Raw genomic sequence first — 6153 nt, 5'->3', positions numbered from 1 at the left:
AGGGTGTTTTATTATAAAAAAAGAGGAAAACTAAGAGGGCGCGCCTCGTCCCCCCGCGCCCGTTTTTTTGGGGCGGCGAGGAGAAATAAAGAAAACACGGGTTTAAAATTTTTTTTTTAAACCCTAAAAAGGTTTTTTTTCTTGAATATAAAAAGGTTTACAAAAATATACCAAATATATTTTTTTTTTTTAACCACGTTAATATTCTATTAATAAGAAATAAAATTTTTTTTTATTATAAAAAGAGAATTTAAAGGAGTTATTTTTAGTTTCTTAGCCCAATTACCCTAGCGATAGAAAGGAAATTTGCCTATTAAAAAAGCTTTATTGGGCCCCCTATTCTTTTTTATGCCTAAAAAGGATAGAAGCTTACGCTTATGCGTTAACTATAGAGGGTTAAATAAGGTTATAGTAAAGAACTAATACTTACTACCCTTAATCTTTAAGATTATAGACTGCGTAGTAAGAATAAAGGTAATGTCGAAAATTAACATTAAGGAGGCGTATTACCGCCTAAGGATTAAAGAAGAAGACGAATAAAAGACAGCTTTTTAGACTAGATATAGTCTCTTTAAATACTTAGTCCTACCTTTTAGGCTAACTAACGCCCTAGCAACCTTCTAGTACTATATTAGCTAAGCGCTGCATAGTCTAGTAAATACAATCTATATTATCTACTTAGACAATATCCTTATGTTCTTACGCAACAAAGAGGAGTATACAAAGCACCTAGACTAGGTTTTTAAACGTCTTTAGCAAGCCTAGTTATTTGTTAACAGCGATAAATGCTTGTTTTACTAACAGGAAGTTAAATTCCTAGGGTTTATTATTAAAAGCAAAGAGTTTGCGATAGACCTGCGCAGAGTACGCGCAATCGCAAAATGGCTAACGCTATAAACATTTAGGGAGGTGCAAGTCTTCCTTAGATTCTACAACTTCTATCGTTGCTTTATTAAAGCTTACTTAAATATCTTATCTCCTTTGTTAAGGCTGCTATAAGGCAGCAAAAATAGCAAAAAGCTAGGACTAGTGTAGCTAGGAAGCAAGGAGCGCGCAGCCTTCGCAATGCTAAGAGAGGCATTTATAAAAGCATCTTTGCTACGCTATTTTAACCTAGAATAGGCAATATACATAGAGACTAATGCCTTAAAGGTAGCTATTAGCGGGATTATCTCTTAATAAGACAAAGAGAGAGCCTAGCACCTAATCGCCTTCTAGTTAAGAAAACTATAAGGACTAGAGCTAAATTATAGCACTCTAGATTAAAAGCTACTAGCAATTATAGACTTCTTTAAGCAATAGCGATACTACCTTAATAGTAGCAAAAAGACGATTAAAGTCTTATTAGACTATAATAACTTACGCACCTTTATAACCTAGCTAAGGTATAACGAATATAAGGCTTGCTAGGCTATATACTTATCCTTCTTTAACTTTATAATTAAGCATAGACTAAGCGTAACAAACCTAGCTAATACGCCGTTAAGACAGCTAGATTACTTTAATAAACCTAGACAAGTTAGAATAACTATTACTAGAGTATAAAAGAAAGACGTATAGTTAGCAAGCACTATAGCTATAGCGCAAAAGACGCGCAAGATACGCGCACTTATTATAGAAGACAATAGCGCTAAGCTAGTCACCAACGTAGCTTATGCGAATAAGACGCGTAAGATGCGCGCACTTATAAAAGGACCTAGTAGGGAAGAAAAGCTAAGCGTTACCTTTAAGATCTTAGTAGCCCTAGATCTTACACAGCAAGCCACCGCAGCGCAAAACAGCGTACTACCTAAGTAGGCAAAGCGTAGTAAACTAGAAAGGCTAGACGACTATAAAAGACTTTAAAGAGACCTTAGGAATATTACTACTATAGCGCTAATTAAGGGTCTAACGCCTTTAACGAGCGTAGATAAGAACCTAGTATACTCTAGCCTACTATAGCAACTAGCTATTGTTGCTGCCCTACATCTATACCTTTAAGAAAACAGAGTCCTTAAAGCTATTTATAAAGCAATAGTAGGAATCTAGGACGTAAACCTAGAGGTGTAAGTTGTTAAGGCGCGCGTAAAGCGCACTATAAGCGTAGGAGGTGCGACGAAGCTATAAAGCCTTGCACTAGATAGTATATTACTATAGGAAAACTGCCTGTATATAGGCGGCGCATACGCCCTTTGTTAAGAGCTGCTATAGCTTTATTATAACAACTAGATCTCTAAGCACTTTATAGTTGCTAGGACTTTAAAACTGCTTTGTTGCTACTTCTACTAGGAAGAAATAAAGAAGAACGTAAAGGCTTATATTACCTTATACCTAGTCTGCTAAAGATAGACAATTAAACGGCATATGTAATATAGTAAGCTAAACCTACTACTGCTATTATAAAGTCCTTAGTAGGAAATCTTTATAGACTTAATTACTAGGCTACTAGTAGCTAAAGTAAGCATAAGCGGCAAAGTAAATGCAATTCTAGTAATTGTCGACTACTTTATAAAAATAAACTTTTTCTTTGCTATATAAACTACCTTAATAGCCAAAGGCCTTACGCACCTTATGCACTAACATATAGAACTAGTATATAGCATAACACTAGAGAATATAGTCTTTAACTAAAGAAGTATATTTACTAGCAAATTCTAAAGTAAATATTGCTATTAAACTAGAATCTATAAGCAGCTATTAACCGCATTTTACCCTTAGATAAACAGGCAAATATAAAGATCTAACTAAACGTTAGAGTAGTACTTGCGCTACTTTATAATAAAAAAGCAATTAAATTAGCCTTCTTTGTTATCTTTAGCGCAATACGCCTATAATAACGCTATTAACGCAATAACTAAAATTAGCCTATTTAAAGCGCTATATAGTTAAAAACTGAACCTACAAACTTGCCTTAAGGGCGGCACAACTATAAAAAAGGAGCAGAATACGCGCAACATAGTCCTAGTAGTGTATAATTGCTTAGAAAAACTAGAAGCTATATAGAAAAGGTTAGCAGTAAACTAAAAGTATATAATAAAGCGCTAGAAGCGTTACTATAATGCGCGCTACTAGCTTATAAGCTTTATAGTAAGAGAGCTAGTAAGCCTTTCTATAAAAAACCTTTGCTTAAAAAACAAAAAGTTAGCACTAAGACGCATTAAGCCTTTTAGAATCTTTAGGACTATAGGCAAACAAGCATATTAACTAGCACTACTAAAATAATATAGCTAACTATATAACGTTTTCTTAGTCTTGCTATTAAAGCATTAGAAGAGTAAGGTAAGCATAGAATAAGCGCCTTTAACAATGCTAGTATTAAAAAACTTAGATAATAAATAAGAAGTAAAAGTAGTCTTAGATAAGAGACGTAAGGCTAGCTAGACTAAATACCTAGTACGTTAAACAGGCTAGCTAACTAAATATAACTAGTAAGTGCTAAAAGAAGATATAGAAAATGCGTATATAGCAATTAAGCAGTATATGCGTAGTAAGCGCATAAAGACAAAAATATATAGGCAAGAGCTTAAATTAATTTAACTAGCTAAAAAGCCTTATAGAAGACTACGCAAAACTATCTAAGAAGCCTTTAAAGCAACGCTACGCCGGCCGCTACCCTAGTATAAGCTTTGTCTATAACATACGCTCTTACTACCGCCTTAAGAAAAGCACTAAAGGCTATAGTAAAGGCGGCATAACTAGTGTTACTAAGCATTAGGCGTAGCAGCTAAGAGAGCTACTAAAGGGTTAAAGTAGTAAGCCTAGGCGGCAAAGACAAAAAGAGTGTATATAGCAACAACAAATACATTTAAGCTAATAAAGCTTGCTAAGCCTTTACCTAGTAGGCTACCTCTTAAGCCTTCTTCTAGGCCTTAATGCCCTAGCAAAGATTAAGCTCCGCTTACGTAACGTTAGCAGCTAACAACACCCTTAGCAACGTAGGCTACTGCTGCTTATTTACTTATAATAAAGTAGCGACAAAAGCACCTACAGCATGCGTAAGTGCCGCGCACACTACGGGCGAACCCTAGCTATAGAGCTTCTTATTAAGGCCGCGCAGCACTATCTTAAAGTTAGCCTAGTTGCTAACTATTAGCGGGAAAACCTGCATTCTGTTAGCTACTAGAGCGGCCTATAGCCACTAAAGAGAACTTACCCCGCAACACTCGTGCTTACTAGCACGGCAGCCGTCGCAGCGCCTAGCGCCAGCGACGCTGTAAATACACGGCACGGCCGCAAACCTAGGCAACTCCGCAGAGAGAGTCGTTAGAAAGCGGTGCAAGCACCGCACGCACAACAAGCCGTCCAAGGCAACCTAAGGGTAAGCTAGTAGCGCAGCCGCCACCGACCCTAGGAGCGCCGGACTAGCAAGGGCAGCTCTCGCACCTTAACAGGCTACTAGAGGCCTAACCAGGGGCACGGCGCGCGCCGCAGTCCGCGCTAAACAACGAACTATGCTAGCGTAAGCCCCGCGCGCACGTTGCGCGCGGCCGGAACTAGCACCTTAGCTAAAGGGCAAAGGGTGTTAGGGAGCAGAGGCTAGGGCCGCAGCGGGTACTAGAGCGCTAGGGGCGCTTACCGCGGGCACAGGAACGTTAGAATTAGAAGCAGCTATATTGCTGCTAAAAGACGAATTTGTTGTTTCTAAAAGAAGTAACCGGATGCTAGACCCTACAATAATCTAATTTAACTACAGGACTAACCTCTTAAATAAAGGGAACTAAAGGCGCCTTAAGTCGCCTTTAACAGCGATCTTAGCAAGCATAAAGGGGCCGCCGCAAACGGACAAGCACCACTACCACTAGGAACAAAGGTTGCAAGCCTTTCGTCAAGACCTGCCTTAGGGGAGTTAGGCACAAGAGGGGAGCAATTGTAACGCTGCCCTAGGGAGAGGACCGACGCAGGCTACGCGCAAGCCGTACGCAGTATGCGCACAGCGTATTAGATGCACATTGTAAACTAGAAGCGGTGCTTATGGCGCAGGCTGCGTAGCGTAGTCTGCGCACAGGCCACAGCACGTGCTAGCGCACGGGCCAAGTAGAAACGGGGTCGCGCCTGTCCTGCGCACTTGGTGCGCCAGAGGTGCGCCTACGATAAAGAGCGCCTCCTGCACTCCCTTAGAGTGTAGAAGGCAAGAATTAGCTATTGATTATACGGCTGCTTTCTTCTATTAAGAAGATACCTCCTTGCCTGCCTAACTTACCTAGCCTACCTAAGTATACCTTTAATAGATAGCTTTTAATATTAGTATATAAATAATAAGCTAATTTATACTAATATAATAATAAAACTTAATATCTTTTTTATTATATACTAGCACTTAAAAGTAATAAAATTACTTAAAAAGATATATACTAAGTTAGCTAAGTAATTACTTTACTACTTATAAAGTAAGAAAGACTATATTATAGTCTACTACTATTAAAAGCCTTTTTTAAAAAAGTATATTTATATTAAAAGTAAGTTAATATATCTTAAGCTAATAATCTAGTTAATTATTACTTTATATATAGCTTTATCTTTAAAATCTTAAAAAAAACTAGTCTTTTAAAAAGTTAAAAAGCTTTTAACTATTAGCATTTTTACTTATAAAGCTAAATATAGCATTACTTACTATATAATAATATAAGCTTACTAAATTAAGTAATTTATACTTAAAATAAGCCTTTAAGCTAATATTTAAATATTTATAAATAATACCTTTATAATTAGCATTATAAAAAAGCTTAAATTTAAAAAATGTTTAAAGCACTTTAATATTAAGTAGTACTACTTTTATAAAAGTATGCTAAGCAGCTTATTAATAGTATAATATATAAAGTTTAAAGATTAAATTACTAATATTATAATAAAGGTACTACCTAAGGTAGTATTTAAAAGGCTATTGCCTTGCTTAATAAGCTAGCAGCTATAAAAAGGCTACTAAGAATAATTTTAGTGCATTATAGTACGCCTATATAGCGTATTTAAGAGGAGTGTTAAGCATTAGAATCCGCCACACTATAGCCCTTCCGCCCCACTTAGCCGTACAGGCCTATAATTAGTTAGAAGGCACAAAAGCAGGGCCTGGCACTAGTATTAATACGGATCCCTAGAAGGGTCGCAATGTATCTATTTCTTCCTTAGTACACAACACTCCTTCGCCTACACTAGACCCTATTTAGCCTCCTGCTCCTT

Source organism: Grosmannia clavigera (genome assembly GCF_000143105.1).
Source record: "Grosmannia clavigera kw1407 unplaced genomic scaffold GCSC_146, whole genome shotgun sequence".
NCBI lineage: Eukaryota > Fungi > Ascomycota > Sordariomycetes > Ophiostomatales > Ophiostomataceae > Leptographium > Leptographium clavigerum.
The sequence above is the reverse complement of the archived record's forward strand: the minus strand, read 5'-3'. Positions refer to the sequence as shown.